The 18,585-nt window shown below is 41.5% G+C and overlaps 1 pseudogene; it reads right to left on the reverse strand.

Moving 5' to 3' along the window:
• Positions 1 to 3,859: 3,859 nt before the first annotated feature.
• Positions 3,860 to 14,708, reverse strand: LOC132521545 (lysocardiolipin acyltransferase 1-like; annotated as a pseudogene).
• Positions 14,709 to 18,585: the final 3,877 nt, after the last annotated feature.

The raw sequence follows: 18,585 nt of genomic DNA on the forward strand, positions 1-18,585 counted from the left end.
TTTATTAGAAGTCATCTGGAATGGAAAGTCTCCTCATCATAATCTTATTAAGACCTCAGAGTATAAAGTAAATGAATAAATGCATTGTATTCACAGACTGCTAATCTGGAGTTCATACTTACTGTTCTGCTCTTTGAAATCCAGTAACTGTGATAGATCACTACTTAAAGAAGGTTATACTTTTAAACAAACTCTGACATTCAGTAAAATTCCATGTAGCTCTTCTGAGAAGAAAAAAGGATGTGTCAGGCAAATCAACTATGATAATTAGTGGAATGGCAGATACTGGAGTCCTGTTGTCTTGCCTAGTCATAAAGAGAACACAATCCAAGAACAAGCTAGATGCAAAGAATCTTGGAATCTTTGCATTCAGACACCTCAGTTGTTATCTACTCCCAAAGTCTTGTGCTAAAATTAATTAAATTACCTAAATTTAGACAATTCTATCAGAAATGTAGTTTCTAGAAGTAGCGATCAGAGATAAGAAAGTGTTCCAAGATGGTAGAAATCACAGTTTCTGGTGAGAGTATGATAATAAAAACTAAATTGTACATAGTTTTACAAACAGAATATCTCCCCTGTGGCACTGGAACACAGAAGAGACCCACAGTGTCCCTCTGAGGATAGGGAGGATGGCAGACAGTGGACAGTGGATATTGTATGGGTCATCTGTGCAGCAAGTCAGCTTAGAATAAAATAACAACAATCCCCTCCAGAAGCAGAACTTAAGATTTGCCAACTGTCTACTCCCTTGAAAAGACCATCAAAATAACATTTTGATCAAGCAAAGCAAAGTTTATTAAAGTTATTGCTGGGTGAACAACATCTTGACAGCCTTAATAGGATCTCAGAAGAGCAAGATCAGATAAAGATATTTATAAGGCTTTGGGTTTCGTCTCAGTAGTTTAATTAAATTTTTATTTGATAAATTATCTGTTTGCTTAGGTAAGACAATTATTTGCCTGGACAAACTGGTTCTTAGGAATTTTCTGAAGTTATTTGTAATTTTACAGCATTATTTTCCTGGGTAAGAATTTCCTGGAAAAAGTGCTTAAGTCAAGTTGACACAGGTTATCTCATGTCCAAATCCTGGCAATTAAAGTCTGAATGCAGCTGGTCTCAATTTTGACTTCTGAAGAGATTATCTGGGAACAAGTCCTTTCTGCCTTATATCTCCTTGATAATCCTAACATCACCGTCATCCTGATCTTTAAAACATTCTTGTTAATTGCTCTAGGATAATTTCAGTGATCTGCCAGCCCGTTAAAATACCTTGCATTATGCTTGAAGATGTCAACATTTCCAATTAGAAAGGCTTAAAAGACCAAGCGTTGGTAGAGTTAAGGCACTGGCTAAAACTCCTTAAAATGAATGGGTCATCAGCTTATAAATCAGCAAGTTTAAAAAGATTACCTAAATGCCTCATTGGTTTTGAACGGATGAAGAGATAAGAAGCGAGCAAAAGCACTTTAACATCTATAATAAAATGTAGAAGGGAAGAGGAGATTGGCAATCAAAGTAGAAGCAAAAGATGGAGATAGAACAAATGAAAACGAGAGGGTTAAGTATTTTGGTTTAGCTATTGCAGGCAATCCCAATTCTGCTTCATGGGGAATGTGAAGAATTACGTCCGTACATGAATAATCTAATTATTTTAAAATACACGTTTAATTATTGTTAACAACCTTCCAAAAATAAATTCTCAAGCTTCTAATTCTTTAAATTTTTTAGAAAGCATTTTAAATTATTGAGTGATTGAGTCAAATTTTACCTAACCGTTCATTGCCCAAGTCAATCAAAATAATATGTAAACTACTGACACATTTTTAGTATGAGGGAACTAAGCAGTTTTAGGGTATTTGATCCAATTCTGAATCCAGATATAAAATATTTACAACCATATGTAACACCCTTTGTATTTAATATCCTGCTTGGTTCTTAGTTTTGTTTTGTTTTATATATGAAGACATTAAAATACTCCCTGTATGGAGTCAGAGCTACTAGATGTTAATACCATGTAACTTTACTCGTCAAAAGTAAAATAAAACAAATATCCTGTTTGTGTGTAGTTTTTTTCAGCATATGTTTTATCCTCCTAGCATTACTCGTCTGACAAGTGGCCTCCTAAGAATACAGAATGAGTTTCTCAGTAACTAAGCTGTAAACATTTCTTCTAGGACTAGTGAAGAAAGTAAACAAGTCAGTTTTCACATTAACAGATTTGAAGAATAGCAGACAAAATTTTAACTATTATATATAAAGTGATTTTAAGTATTGTTTTTACTATGTATAACTAAGGCAGGACAACTCTTACGTTTTGAAGTATTTACACATAAATATTTTTAAATGATTATTCTGTTTGTATATATACTAATGATTTTGAGATATTGGATATAAATAATTTTTCCAATCATAGGTACATTCCCTCACGTGGAAACTCTCTGGTCATAGCACATGAAAAGGATAGGAAAGATGAATAGTCTTACTTACAATAACGGTTATCGACTTTGACATCTGCTCCCATAATTTCATGGTTTTTGAAAAGCTATACTCAGAGTAAGCAAAATTATCATTATAATTTTAACTTTGAAGAGAAGAACTCCACAGCCTAGGCTTATTCTGAAAATTAAAGCAACGGATTTATCCTTTTTTTTTTAATTAAAGACGAGCACACCAGTCAAATTAGCAATTATATGAGTGCATCTCTTCCCATAATCATTACTTTCCTTCCATTTTATATTCTTGATGAGAAAACCATCACATTCTCAATAGTCCTTACAAACTATTCTGGCTTACAAATGATCAGAGTATGCAAAGACATGCTTTCTTTTTCAAAAAATGCAAAAATAATAAAAAGACATATAGTTGTATTGTTTCATTACCAGGACCTAAAAATTATATCAACATACTTTCAACAGATCATTCCTTGCATTTTTTTTTCTTCTCTATTCTTTAATCAAACTTTAGTCTTTTTAATAGGAGGTTAAAAAGCCTTTTCCTTTTGGAAATTTCTGTCTAAACTAAGAACAAGCTCTGTCAAAGAACCCACACTTTCCAAAACAATGAGAGAGACCAGCGCTCTTACCACCTCAAGACTACCGAAAGGAAGGCTGAGGAACATCAGGAGGAAGAATGCACGGGGAAACTTCTTTGCGAAGACCGTCAAAGGGTTGCCTTTTTCTCGCTCTACACCTGTTGAGAGAAAGGACAGGTTTCTCACCTTCCTTAATCGAGTTGCTCGGCGCTCACGGGAACCCCTTGGAGGCCCTCGCCCCGCCCCTTCCGGCTCCTCCTTCCCGGCAGCTTTAAGGCTGCGGCTCCGAGGCAGCAAGATGGTGATGCTGCCGCCGGCCCTCCTGTGGCGCGGAGTGCCTCCTGGGCCGGGTAGAGGGGTCTGAGCAGCCGGTGCAGTTGCCCTGCCGTCGCGTCTTTTGCCCTGCATTCCTGCAGGGATGTTTGAAGCCAAAGAAGCCTGTCTGTGCGGTGCTTCCCAGCACTCTGGCACCTGGCATCCGAGCTGTGGGACTCAAGCAGCCGGTGGAGAGCACGGAGACTTACTGCGATGGCTGCCATAAAAATTTCTTAAAAAAAAAAAAAAGAACCTCTTGGAGAACTTGATACGTGTCCTTTGAAATTGGGTGGCCGCAACCACTGTGTATGTCTCATATGTAAACAACTTCTAAAAGTCAAAGTCTGGCTGGAGCTGCTCGTGTAAAAAGAAACACGAAGTCTGCAGTAGGAACGAGTCACTCATCTACCACGGGCGGCCAGAGGTGCTTGTATTTCAAGAGTCAGTCGTGGCCTCAGCAGAACTGAGCTAGAACTGAGTCCTTCTAAAAGGAACCCCACATGCAAGGCTTTAAGGGATGGTGGACGTCAACTCAGTAGAAGCCAGGAGCTGAGGGAGGAGTCGCCTATGAGGAGAAAGTCGACTGTGGGATGTCACAGGTGAGTGGATCTCCTACGAAGTCACAAAATCACTCCATGAAAAAAATAGCATTTGGGCATGTCAGAGAGCACGCCAAAGACAAATTTAGAGAGCACCATTCGAGTTAGAATTGGTCAACCCGTGCTTGCAATTGTGGAGTTACGAGACAGGGAACAAGCAGGTGGAAAAGATGATACAGAGCAACATTAACCTTTCACCGTCCTTCTTCGGCGAAATCCGGCCTCTGTACGCCAGTACCAAATTGATCTTGGAGACAGCGTTTTGGGTGAAGTAGAAAAGAACAGCTTTATCGCTTTCTCGGGTAAAGGGGACCACAGCAGGCTAATGCCCTCAAAACTGTGTGTCCCCGACTTGGAGGGGGTGTTGAGGAGTGTTATAGTAATGGTTCAAAGAGGGCATGATCAGCTGGGGGACATTCTTCTGATTGGTTGGGGGTGAGGTAAGTGGGAGTCAGCGTCATCAACCTTCTGGTTACAACTGGTCTGGGTCTACGTGCTTGTGGGCAGCATACAGTTAACTTCTCCCACCTGGTGGGTGGTTCAGTGTCTGCAAAACAGCTCAAAGATATCGTTATGAATATCCCTTGGGGAAAACCAGGACTCTGCCCCAAGCCTGCACTATTGCATTTTAAATTTTTTTCCTGACTGCTCCTCCCTTGTTTCTACATCCCCTCCCTTCCCTGATTAGCAACTGTTTGAACCTGCCCTTTGGAATTTAGGGAAGGTCATGGAGGCTGAATAAAGCCTTTTTCCTGCTAACAAGAAAATGGGGGACACAGAAAGACTTTTGTGCCCAGGAACCCCACAGGGTCCTGCTCAGTTTCACTTCCTCTGCAGGCTTCCAAGCCCTCCAGGCCTGAGGTGTGAGAGAGGAGCAAGCTTTCAGTCAAATGAGAGAGTGAACATTTTACTTAGATTGAACTAATATTTTTATACTTGGAAAAATTAATTCCTGAGACTGTCTAAAAAATCTAAGGCATCTGAGAGATGACATGCAGAAAAGAGGAAAAGGATTTGACAAAAGTTATTTGAAAATAGTAATGGAAAAAAATAAATCCATTTTCTAATGTGCCCATACTGCATTTCCTTACATTGATCCACTGGTAAATTGGTTTTGTGGTTTTCACTATTTACGTTTATGTGGTATTTCACAGCTTCTAACATGCTTTTATGTAGTTATCAAATTTGATCATCACCAAAAACCTGCTGATGCCAGAATAGATATCATTACTGTCCTTTCTGAGATGAAGAAACTAGGTCTTAAAAAATGTCAGTTGTCTTTCCCAAAGCTGGATAACTAGTACCTGCAAAGGCAAGACTCTACATTAGCACTCTTCCCTCTGCTCTTTGCTCTCAAATGGAATCTACCAGGAAGGAGCATATTTGGGATTCACTTATTTATTTACTCATCACTGCTGACTCAAATATTTGAGTAGAAACTTAGGAGAGTTAACTTACTGCACATATAAAACTGGTGATGATCTTACTGATAATAGTAAATGTTTAATTTACATAGAATAAACTGTACACATTCATGTATGCAATTTGCTATTTTGACATATGTATACGCAAGGAATCATCACGAGGGTGAAGGTAGTTAACATATCAGTCAACCCCAAAAGTTTCCCAGTGACCCATCCCTCCCTTCTGCCCATCCTTACCTTCTCCCCAAGCAACCACTAATCTACTTTCAATCTGTATAAATTAATTTGCATTTTATATAAATGGAATCATATATATAATCTTTTTTCTGTTTCCTTATGCATGGCATAATTGGGATATTCATTCACAATTTTGTATTTATCAATAGTGTGTATTGCTGAGTAATATTTCATTGCAGATTGCTTATTCTGTTGATGAGCATTTGGATTATATCTAGTTTAGGGTTTTTACAAATAAGGCTTCTATGAACATTTTTGCACAAGTCTTTGTATGAATATATAATTTTCTTTGATAAATACTTAGGAGTGGAATGGCTAGGTAATATGGTAGGTGTATTTTTTTTCTAGAAACTTTCAAACTGTTTTCCAAAGTGGAAAAAATAAGATGCAGCTGGACAAGCAGTTGCTGAGTCCAGAGTGACAAGAGTGGGAGGTGAAGAGGGGGATCACTCCTAAGGCCAAGCACAATATTGAAGCTGCATTAACCTCTACTTGACACTTTGTTATCAATTTTAGATTTCAAATCATAGACTGCATATTTCTTTAAAATTTTTTTTAAATAAGAGAAGAAAAAGCTGTGTAGGAAAACACAAATAATTACAATTTTAAAAGAAGGCTTATTGAAAACAAAATAAACCCACAACAAAAAACAAAAAAAGGCAAATTTTCTCTTTTTGAAGTTATTTCTCTAAGGGCAAGTACAATGTCTCAGTTTCAGTGCTTATGAATTCTGGTTAGGTAAAAAAGAGTTTGCATTTTATCTTAAGCCTATTTTTTACGATCAAAAGAAAACGTTTTAAAAAGGAAAAAAGAGTTCTTTTATAGGTTTCAGAGGGTTAAAGAGGACATGCAAGTAAAGTCAAACCTTGAATGAAAAAGCCAGGAGAATTTGGAGGGAGGGGGGAGGGGCTACATTACAAACACCTGTGGGGTAGAAAGCCCAGCTTTTCTCTCTGACCCAGGACAAATGCAATCCTGATTGTTAAACTATTTCTGGTTTCCAAATCTAACCAAAATAAGTCTGAGAGAGACCTAAATTAGAAACCTCTTTTATTAAGGAAAAAAATGTTTAAAAATAACTGCCTTAAGACCGAGGTAAGTTAAATAGCTGGGTTTGGAGCAGATGTGCATAATAACTAATTAGTAGCCCCTGGCAGGATTAAAAACAGCTTTGTGGGGAGGAGTTAAGTATAGATTGGTGCGTTTCAGTTGAGCCAGTTAGTACTCTTCCAGTAAAAATGGTGTGCCAACAGAGTGCTGCGGGAACCAGGACTTTCTGGAAGTCTGCTCGGTAAGTCCAGCTCACAGCGAAGCCATGTCCACTGAAGGAGGGAAATCACTGTCCAGCAAAAGTGAGTTGTAATTAATGAGAAGGCACTCTCACCAAAAGAGTACACAAAGCAAGAAACAGCGTTTTAGTCTGCTTCAAGGTAGAAATAAGCTGACAGGTTTGCTTAATCTGCTGTTTGCTAAAGACTTGTAGCTGCCCCATATTTTCTGCTGCTCAGACCAGCCTTCCCATAATGACAAAAAAATAGTTGTAGGCTCCAGTGGAGTGGAAACAATGACCACACGTTTCTTTGCCTCAGGAGATTGGTGCCATTGGTTTGTTGGATTTTCTATTGACTCTAAATACGAATTTTTAGGTGAACAATTGGTCAAAAGTGAGTTTAAATTTTACTAATGAAAGAGGAAACCTGAGACTAAAAAAGAGAGAGATCCCTCACTATAATTAAAAAAGGATTCACTTTTGCGTGACCCTTTTGGTTTTAAGAATAAAATTTGTCGGGCTTCCCTGGTGGCGCAGTGGTTGAGAGTCCGCCTGCCGATGCAGGGGACACGGGTTTGTGCCCCGGTCCGGGAAGATCCCACATGCCGCAGAGCGGCTGGGCCCGTGAGCCATGGCCGCTGAGCCTGCGCGTCCGGAGCCTGTGCTCTGCAACGGGAGAGGCCACAACAATGAGAGGCCCGCGTACCGAAAAAAAATAAATAAATAAAATTTGTCAAAGCTACAACGGTTGAATAATTTAGGTTAAACAATAGGGCCTTGTGTGTAAGCATTGTTGTTGTTTTATTGGCAGAAATTAAACACCCATGGACATTTAGAAAATAAATAACCTTCCTTTTTGTGTCAACCAAGACATAACTTCAAAAGAGAGTTTCTGATGGCAGTACCAGAACGTTCTTCTGCGCTTTCCTTTAAAATGGTAAATGACTTGATGAGCACCGTTTTTAGTGTAGAAAAGCGACACCTGCCGATAAGCTGTGACGAAACCAGCACTAAACATGCGAGGTTATGCAGACGCAGAAGAACTAAACTGTATGAATTCCTAGCATTAAAAATTCAAACTAAGGTTTCTGAGTGGAGAGCCCGTGTTTGCTCTGTGAGACTCATCTAGGTCTTATTTTCTGGTGAGTAGAGGGCACTGGTGGTCTTCTGACGTCTAGGTCAGCACAAGATTAAATGCCAAGATTTTATGAATAACTAAGGGCTTCCTATCAAAATGTTTGTTCAGCTTAAGGACAAAGGGTTTCTGATTTCAGGTCTTAAGGAAGAATGCAAGGGTTTGATTGGCATAGAAAGGAGTGTGGGGAAAGAGCCGAGAGGAAGCCAGGAGGAAGGGCCCTCACCTCCGCGGGCAAGTGCCAACACTTGATCTGGGCCAGTGCCCAGGAGCCCCAAATCTGCCTCTAGTCTGGGGAGTTTGTTAGGAAGTAGGATTGGGCCTTGAAGACAATCTTGTGTGTACCTTGTCTGCTAACAGCCTGACGATTGTTTACTAATACTCTGGCCTAAGTTATTTCACAGGGGTCGCTCCCTGCTACACAGTGTTGAAATTACATTCAGAGATTAAAAAAAAAATTGTGTGTAGCAGTATTTTTCCACAAAACGAAGTGCAAAATATCTTTAACAAATAATGATGGTAGTAAGAAATATTTGACATAGTTGTGCAAAAATGCATCTCATTTTACAAAGGCTTAGACATTTGTAAACATTTACAGAATATCCCCTAGGTTTTTAGACTGTGACCCTTAACAATCTTACTCATTTTTCTTTGTATTTAAATGTGGCTGTTTGTCTAAAAAACGTTAACATGCAAGTTCAGTGATCTCCAGTTCACCAAATATTCTCTCCCGCGGCACGAAGATGATAATGATGATTATAAAATACCACTGAACAAGACTGTACAAACAGACGAGCAGACACACTGCAGGGCTGAACAGGGTCCAGTACAGTATAGGGAGCAATTTGACCAGAAGGATCCTGAGCTCAGACTTGCAAGGTGGAATTACAGTCTGTCTCATAAAGTAAAAAGTCTTCTCCCCCCAGTAGAAGGAGTGCAGCCTCTCTTCTTTCTCCTCCCACCACTTGTGGTACCAGAGTTGGAGGTCCTCCTTGGACGTGGGGAGGGTGTCTACTGGGTATCGGTGGGCGTGGAAGTGGATTTCCTTGGGAAAATCCTTGAGGAGGAGTTGCCTCTCTGTCTGAGGAATGATATGAGGATATGCCACCGTGGTGTCATGGACAGCGTCTAGGTTCTTACCTTCTCTTAGTCTACTAAAGTAAAGCCTGTAGTTCTTGGATGTAAGACATTTTCATATTTTTGAAGTCCATTCGTTTTAGCAAATTCATTACTTCGAGCCGTGCAATTTTCTGTGACATCGGTCCCTTCTGGGAATATGAGAGTTGAAGTGGTTCATGCATATCACAAAAATAATCAATCATGTCTTCAAAATGACTGTTGTCATCCTTCCATTTCCTGTGAGTGAAGATATAGGCAGCAGCCTGCATGGCCCAACCAAATCCAGGAATACTTTTGAGACTGGCTTTGAGGCAAATTTTTTCTAATCTGAGGTAGTTATGTCTCATCAGACAATTCCACAGAAATATTCAGTCCATTCTTGTTGGATGATTCATGATAATAACAGTTCTTTCTCCAGGAACAAATGCATCACCCGTTAATAATCACTTTTACACCAAACATGGGGTCTCCAGCAGTGCTGCAGGTAGAGTGAGCCAGGTTGCCACAAGGCAGTTGTTGATCCAGTGACACCAAGATGGGTTTACAAACATCAAAGGTGAAAAGGGACCCAACATGAAAATGCTTCCAAAGATGCTTCCCCAAAATAGAGTGAGTATAAAGTAAATCCCTCTCCAAAAATGCTTCCCCAAAATAGTGAGTATAAAGTAAATCCCTCTTCAAAAATGCTTCCTCAAAATAGAGTGAGTGTAAAGTAAATTGCTCTCCAAAAATGCTTCCCCTCTCCATGACACCATGATTATCCTGGATGTGAGTCTTTGGTCAGACAGATGAATTGCAAATTTCTTCTTCCAGTCTGTATTTTGCCTTTCATTCTCTCAATGGTGCCTTAGATGATTCTTCCCTTTGAGTGCCTTTCCTACAATGGGCCACGTTTACACTAGACCCTGCTGACTTTGGTGATAAAATTAAGTGTTCTGTAGTCTCAGAAATCAGAAGCCTAGAGGTTTCTGTAAAGCCTGGTTCTGTTATACCTTATTCGACCCAACAACCTCAGGGGGTTTACAGGTCTCCCAAAACTCAGTAACAAAGAAATCCCTGCTTTATCCTTGTTCCTAAATTAATTAGTGGTATCTCCAATCTCCAACAGTATAGTTACCAAAAAATCAAAGCAAACAAATAAAACACCTTAGTTTTCTCTTCACTTGCTCAGTAAGTGCTCCCCTCCCCCACCCCACCCCATTATTCCTCATAACCAGTCAGTCTTCCATTCTGCCTTCAAAATGTGTGTGGCAGATGTGAACTTTGCTCTGTCCTAGTTAATGCCCTGGATCACTCCCTCACCACCTCTCATGCCATCTCTCATGGTCTGGAGCATGGAAACTGCCCTTAACTGGTCTCTTCCTTACATTCTGTCTTTAACCTTGTCACCACCAAAGTCCCCTCTCCAGAACATAAAGTTGATCATGTCACTCATCTGATTAAGATCCTTCTATATGTACCGCTGCCCACAGAATAAAGTCAGTCTCTTAGCTGAGAATTCACAATTTTGCTCTAACCTTTCCTGACTTCTCTGTCAGCAACACGTGCAAAACTCTGGTCTGACCCCTGGGCACTCATGCCCTCTCACTCATCCTAACTTTGCATTGCTTTCTCCTTTGGCTAGAAGCCCTTCCTCCCTTTATGCTGCAGTCAGCTCCCTTCATTTCTTGCACAGGACCACTCCAGCAGAAGCAACTATTCCCTTGTATGTGTTCATCTAAGTATCATCTTAGTGTCATCTAAGAAATCTTTGCCTAACTCTGGTCACAAAGATTTTTCTCCTTTGTTTTCTTCTAGGAGTTTCATTGTTTTAGTTTTCAAACTTACTAAATTTTTGAATAATTTTTTGTAAAAGATGTGAACTGTGGATTGAAGTTCTTTCTTCTTTGTGTTCATCTTCTTCATCTAGAGCTGCATTTGTTGCCTCACTATTAAAAAAAAATTCTTTATCCCCTGGATTATCTCTGCACCTTGTCAAAAATCAGTTGTCCAAATATATCTGGATTTATTTCTGGATTCCCTGCTCTGTTTCATTGATGTATTGTTGGTACTGATAGCAACACCACACTCCAAAATTACTGTCATTTCAGAATAAGTCTTAAAATCAGATAGTGTTGGGCTTCCCTGGTGGTGCAGTGGTTGAGAGTCCACCTGCCGATGCAGGGGACACGGGTTCGTGCCCCGGTCCGGGAAGATCCCACATGCCGCGGAGCGGCTGCCCCCATGAGCCATGGCCGCTGAGCCTGTGCTCCGTAACGAGAGAGGCCACAGCAGTGAGAGCCTGGTGTACCGCAAAAAAAAAAAAAAAAAAAAAAGTGTTAATGCTCCAGAACTTCTTGTTCATTTTTAAAGATGTTTTGTCCTTTGAATTTCCTTAAAAATATTAGAATCCACTTGTCAATTTCTACAAAAATTCCTTCTTGGATTTAGATTGAGATTGCATTAAATCTGAGAATGCCCTCGGAGAGAACTAATATCTTAACAATATTGAGGCTTTCGACTAATTAAAAAAAAAAGACCATCTTTAAAGATCTTTTAACATTTCTCCCAGCTACATTTTGTAGATTGCAGTGTGTGCACAGTCCTTGCATATTTTTTCAGATTTATCCTTATCTGGTTAAGAGACCACATGAAAGTGGAAAGTTTTCTGAGACATGAGAACTATAGACTTTACCTTGCAGTAAAAGCAAGAAGCCATACTTCAGCACACATACAACTATTTGTATACAAAATAAGTCAATAGAGTCTCCTGAAAAATGACTGTGGTTCATGTTGCTAGAGTTGCTAAGAGTAGGAAGGATGGGTGGCATCAGGCTTAGGGTTGGAATGACTTTTTTTTTTAAATTAATTTATTTTTGGCTGTGTTGGGTCTTTGTTGCTGCGTGCGGGCTTTCTCTAGTTGTGGAGAGTGGGGGCTACTCTTCGTTGCTGTGCACAGGCTTCTTATTGTGGTGGCTTCTCTTGTTGCAGAGCACAGGCTCTAGGCGTGTGGGCTTCAGTAGTTGCAGCACGCAGGCTCAGTAGCTGTGGCTTGCAGGCTGTAGAGCACAGGCTCAGTAGTTGTGGCACACGGGCTTAGTTGCTCTGCGGCATGTGGGGTCTTCCCAGACCAGGGCTTGAACGTGTGTCCCCTGCATTGGCAGGCAGATTCTTAACCACTGAGCCACCAGGGAAGTCCCGGAATGAGTCTTCTTGAGAAGGATTTAGAATGAGACTGATGGTCAAAAGAGAATAAAGTCTAGGAATCTGTTGTGCACAGAATTGTTAATTTTTCTAGTAATGAAGTTTAAATTTTTATTCTTAGGCTGGTCTAAAATGGCTCATGTCTCCTTGGCAAGTTCAGATAGATACACCATTTATTTCATATCACAGTGATTAACAGATCAGATGAAATAACTGCTTTACTCTAATGCTGATTAACACCAGGTCAGGTTCCGTTCAATGTCAGTGAAATCCCCATGTCTGGCAACCTTTAGAAATTGAATAGCTAATAATCTGTGGTGGATGGTGCAGACACTGACCTGCCTAGAGTCAAAGGGCTACATGACTACAGAGCCTCCTAAGACATCTTAGAGCTCTATGTACAATTAAATGATAATGTTAAATGAGAGTTCACATAACTTTAACAAAGGAGACCGTTTGAGTTTATGCCACCCTAAATGGATTTCCTTCTGTCTTGCACACTCTTGAATCATTCTGGCTGTGTGGAACATATTTCCTATTGAAATGCCTCGCAGCTATGTTAAGTTGCTTGAGTGGCAGTTGACAGTTCTGAAAGGCTGTGGCCTTGGAGGCTGATGGGTCTCCTACCCATCCTGAATTCGAAACAGAGAGTTATTTTTAACTCCATTATCAGTGCACATGACTGTCCTTGCTGGGCAAGTGAGCCAAACTTGATGTGATGTTTCTGTTGCTGAGGTGAGAGAGATGGAGGGCAGCTAGTAGTTTCACATGATCTTTTAAGGTAGTAGACAGCATTGAAAAAAGAATCACAATCCAAATAAAATAAATAAAACAGCCATTTTAGTGAACTAATCAGGAATACCAAATGTTTATCACTGAAGCAAAGTTACAAGGATTTTCTAGTGTGATTATTCTACCTAAACTTAATAATTCAAGTGTTTATGGGAAAATGGTGATGGTACAAAGACCAACTTATTATAAAAAGATATCTTGACATTCATTTCATAAAGTGTTTTTTGAAGACATGTTTAATCTTCCCAACATTTTTATCTCCATGAGAACTTCATGCAACTCACACGTTATCCCATTCTTCATAAATCACTCAGCTACAGACTTGAAACTTCAGTTCGCTCAATTCAACACTTACTGAGCTAGCACATGCGAAGCATTAAATTAGGGCTGGAGGGGATTCCAAGATAAAGAGAACATAGCCTTTACCTTCTAGGGGATCACAGTCTAATAGGGAAGAGAGACACACACATCAATAATTTTAAAACATGGGAATCTCTGCTAAGTGTTTCTACTGTGTTGTGGAAAGAGATGAATCATGGCTATGTGCAAAGATGTAAAAATAGTACTTTTCTTGTACTGATGACTTCTGCAACCTCTTCATAAGTCTTTTTGCTCATCATGTTATGATATATCATCAGATAGAATACTTGAATTTGCAAGTACAATAATAATTAACTAACATTGGCTTAGTGAGAAAAAGAAATCTTATATACACACAAAGTAATCTGGAAGTAGGTGATTCTAAGTGACGTACAGTCACATAGTATCATTAACAACTTGGGCTCTTTTTTTAACTCTCTACTCTGCCATCTTCAGTAGTGATTTTTAATCATTTAGCTTGTTGCTTCCTGGTTGCAAGAGGGCTTCTTCAGCTCTAAGCATCACTTGCTATGCAATCCATCCAAAGTAAGAAGAAAAGGCAAGATTTCTCACTCTTTATATCAGGGAGAAAAGTCCTTCCCAGTAGCAACCCAGGACAATTTCTCTTACATCTTATTTGCCAGCACTGGGTCATGTGTACTCCTAAGCAGATGGGTAGCACTCAGCTTACTTGTCTTTGATCAATCATATCCCATTTCCGGAATCTGTGGGTGTGGGGGTCTGCTTTCCTTGCGCATGTCACTGCCCAAACAAAACTGAGACTATGTAAGCCAAAAAGGAGGGAGAAGGAGAGTTAGTTACCAGCAGCATCTGCAAGAACATATCCACGTATCTAAGCCCTCAGAGCTTATGTTACCAGAAGGGGAACCCCTTCCAGGGCCCAAGAATGGGCTCTTGTCTAACACTCCGTAATGAATTGGCAGATGAGACACACATACTGACAAAGCAAAAGACTTTATTGGGAAGGGGAGGCCAGGTGGAGAGCAGTGGTGAACTTTTCACCTTGTCAGGGTGAAAAGTTCAGCCTTCTGGGCTCAGGTGACTGAGGGAGGAGACCCCCGTCCCTGGTTTCTTCTAGGCTCACTGTGGCGTATCCCACTTTCTTCTCTCCTCTTTCCACGAAACTACTGACATCCTTGTACCATTCTTCTTCTGGGTCAGTTACTAGTATCTCAGATAGGTTGGGACGAGAAGAGTATAATTCATCTATAACTTGCATGCATTGGTGCTCTACGGGGGAAGTATGGGGGTCTGGTATTAAGGAGGCTGGATTTAAAGTCTGACAGATGCTTAGTTTTATTTCTGGGGTGTCAAGGAGGAGGGTCTTATATTGGGTGATCCCTCCCCCACCCTCCCGCCATTCCTCTATCCTCTTTAGTCTCTAAGACTGCTTGCACCTGTTGGGGCGTGTGCACTGTGGTGGGTTGACCCAGGGCCCATTTAGAGGCCTCTTTAACCATAAGAGCGGTGGCTGCTACTGCCCAGAGGCAAGCGGGCCAGCCTTTGGCCACCTCGTCTAGTTGTTTCAAGAGCCACAGGCTGTAATACAGGCCCCACCATTTGTCCCAACATCCCCAAAGCGGTTCCCACCCATTCAGAGACATACAATCTAAAAGGCTTTTCTAGGTTCAGGAGGCTTAAAGCTGGGGCTATAGTGACGGCCTCTTTCAGAGTATTAAAGGCCACCTTACAGGTCTTATCCCAGTCAAGTGGCCCTTCTTTCCCTTTTGGTTTTTCATATAGGGGTCGGGCCAGATTCCCATAAATGGAAATCCAGATCTGGCAAACCCCAGTTATCCCTAAAAGCTGTTTTCTAGTTTGGGGACAGGGGGTATTTAAGATAAGGGATTTCCTCTGAGGGTCGAGCATTCTTTTCCCTTCTGTAATTATGAACCCAAGGTATTTTACTTGGATTAAGCTTATCTGAGCTTTCTGAGGGGACACTTGATATCCCCTTTCATAAAGAAAATTTAAGGTTTCAATAGTATCCATTTGAGAGCTAGTAAAGTCTGGGCTTGCTATGAGCAAGTCGTCTGCATATTGTATTAGGTTACTGTTTGTTAAGGTTAATTCTCTTAGTTCTCTCCCCAGGGAAGTCCGGAATATATGGGGGCTGTCTCTGAAATCCTGTGGTAGCTGCGTCCAGCAAAGTTGTATGGCTAACCTTGTTTCTGGATCTTGCCACTCAAAAAGGCAAAGAGCTTTTGGGACTGAGGATGGAGGGAATGCAAAAGAAAGCATCCTTAAGGTCCAGCACTGAAAAGTACTTAGCGGTTCCCAGGACTTGGGATAGAAGGGTATATGGGTTTCGGGACTGTGGGGTGGATGGGAACCACAGTCTCGTTGACCACTCTTAGGTCCTGGACGAATTGATAAGATCCATTCAGATTCTTAACAGGCAGGATTGGGGTGTTGCAGGGAGACTCACAGGTGATTAGGATTCCAAAATCCCGGTATTTGTTAACTAGCAGCCTAAGGCCCTCAAGAGCTTGTGGTTTCAAGGGGTATTGTCTTTTCCAGGGGTAGGGAGCAGTGAAACATTTATAGCTAGTCCTGGTCTAGAGACATCCCACACCTGGGGATTGATTTCATCCAAGAAAGGGAGGGAGTTCTTTCCTGTGTCTGACTGCAAGTGTTCAGACACCAGAACGTTATTGGTTTCTAGCTTTCCCCAAGTCACTCTGGTCTGGAGGTGGCAAAGGAGGTCTCTCCCCAGTAGGGGAGCCGGGCACCTGGGGATATATAAGAAGGGTCCCTTGCCAGTTTCCCACCTTACAGTGGAGGGGCTTAGTAAAATTTGAGTTTTGGGGTTTTCCGTGTACCCCTGACACCGTTTTAGTCAGGGAGTTTAAAGGTTCTAGCTGGAAAGGAAAAACAGAGACGGCAGCCCCTGTATCCAAAAGGAAGTTCACATCCTTACCTTCTACTTACAGAATCACCCAAGGGTTAAGAAGTGTGATTTGGATCTCACCATTCGAGGGGGCTTGTCGAGCTGCTGGGCATCTTCAGTCCTGGTCTCTCAGGACTAACAGTGCAGGTTTACAGGTCTCCATATGCCTTCCCTTAGGGCGATGTGGATACTCCCCTTTCTAATGTCCATCCTCTTTGCAGTAGGCACACTGGGTTCGTCTCAGCCACAGTGACCCCTAAGGAGTTTTTCCCTTTCTCACTCTCTCCATGGGCCTCACCCAGTGGTAGGGTGAACCAAGGTCAAGACTTTAGCCTGTAGATTGGCGAAGAATCAGGTCTGTTTCTCTATCCTCCTATCTTTTCAGGCTTCTCTTTCTTCCCTCTTGGCCTCCTCCTCTTGGTCCCTATTTAGAAACACCTTTTTTTTTTTTTTTTAAAACCTCATCCACTAGCTCAGCGATGGGGTCTCTGGTCCTTTTTCTGGTTTTTGTAATTTTCTCCTTACATCCAGGGTTGCCTGGGTTATGAAGGAATGGACCAACAGGACTGTACCTTCAACACTTTGTAGATCGATTTGGGTAAAATTTTTGAAGACCTCCTTGAGCGTTCTCAAAGAGGGCCAGATTTTCACTGTTTCTCTGGGTAACCTCTTTTATCTTATTATAATTAATGGCCTTCTGGACCCCCTGGGTCATTCCCTGCAGTAGGCTAATAATGAGGTGTCTTAGAGATTCCCTCCCTGCATTTGTGTTGGGGTCCCAATCCAGCTTTGCAGAGGGGATTGCCTCTTCTGCAGGGGCCAGGTCGGCATCCATCCACTGCAGTTCATCAGCCACTGTTCTGGCCTGATCTGGGATTCTAGCTTTTTCTTCATTACAATACCAGGTGAGAATGACCATCACATTCCTCCATGTGAAAGAGAAGTTAAGGCTAAGATGCTCAAATTCATCACTAAATTTTGGGGGTTTTCAGAATATGAACGCATTTGTTCCCTACATTGGGTGATGTCTTGCATGGAAAAGGGAACATGAACCTGCATGGTTCTCCCTTCCCCATCTGGTACGACTCTTCATGGACAAATTTTGCCTGAGGAGGACCTTTCCTCGTGTGGAGGGTAAAGCTTATTTCCTGATTGTAGTCTCATGGGGGAAGGGGTATAAGGAGGCGGAGCTGAGGCTAGGAGACGTTCCCCAGATCTTATGGTCTCCGGGGCAGCCAGAATTTCCCTTCCCTTGCCCTCCCCGTCTGCCTTGGGGGAATCAGGAGAACGTAGAGGGTGTCTTCCGTCCCAAACTTTGCCAGAAGGACTTTGAAAGGGCATTTATCAGGGTCTCTGAGCTTACATTTTCTCCTTTTTTCAGGATCTTGGAAGAGGGCCGTAAAGGCTTGGACATAGGGAACCTCATTGTTCTTACCCTCGTGTTAAATGGTGTTAAATCCTAGTGACCCCCGAGGGGGGCCATTTTTCCTCTTACCCCAAGGAGTAAGTAGGCCAGTCCTGGGTGCAACATCTGATACGTTTTTTTCCTTTTTAGTCCATCCAGCTGGTATCCCTCTCGGTGAACTAAAAGACAACCCAGTGATGTGTCTGAAGGGAAACTAGGCTTGTTTCCCATTTTGATGGTTGTATAGTTTGTATCCTGTTGCCAGAGGACCAGTGCCGGCTTCTACAACCTCTAGAGAGGTTGTAAGTTCTCTCTTGGTCCCAGAGTGCCTGATTGTGTATGTGCCAAAGGAAATGCTCAGTGGTAAGCACAATCAGAGGGACTGTAGGGCTGGTCCCAATTGGTAAGTTAACCTGTAGACATAATGTCTAAGGTGTTAACTTTCATCTAAGACCAGGTGAGACTGTATGGAACCCCGTCAACCACTTCCACTTGGAAGCACTTGGTCAGTTAGACAACCAAATGACTGAATTTATAGAAACAGGGTGTCTGATGGAAGGCTTCTATCACCCAATTATACCCCCAGGAACAGAAAGCACAATTGACAGGGAGGAAAGATTGTAGTGTCTCAGAAAATCTCTTATGAAGACTTACAACTTCAGATCTGAGTACTGACAAACAGAGTAAATGGAAATATCTTGAGTCTTCAAAGATTTCAAAAGGAGGAAAGGGGGCCAGGTTGAAGGAAGAGGGGAAGGAGGAGGGACAAGACGGGTGGACTTAACAGACATCTCCTGCCAC

Source organism: Lagenorhynchus albirostris, chromosome 6 (genome assembly GCF_949774975.1).
Source record: "Lagenorhynchus albirostris chromosome 6, mLagAlb1.1, whole genome shotgun sequence".
NCBI lineage: Eukaryota > Metazoa > Chordata > Mammalia > Artiodactyla > Delphinidae > Lagenorhynchus > Lagenorhynchus albirostris.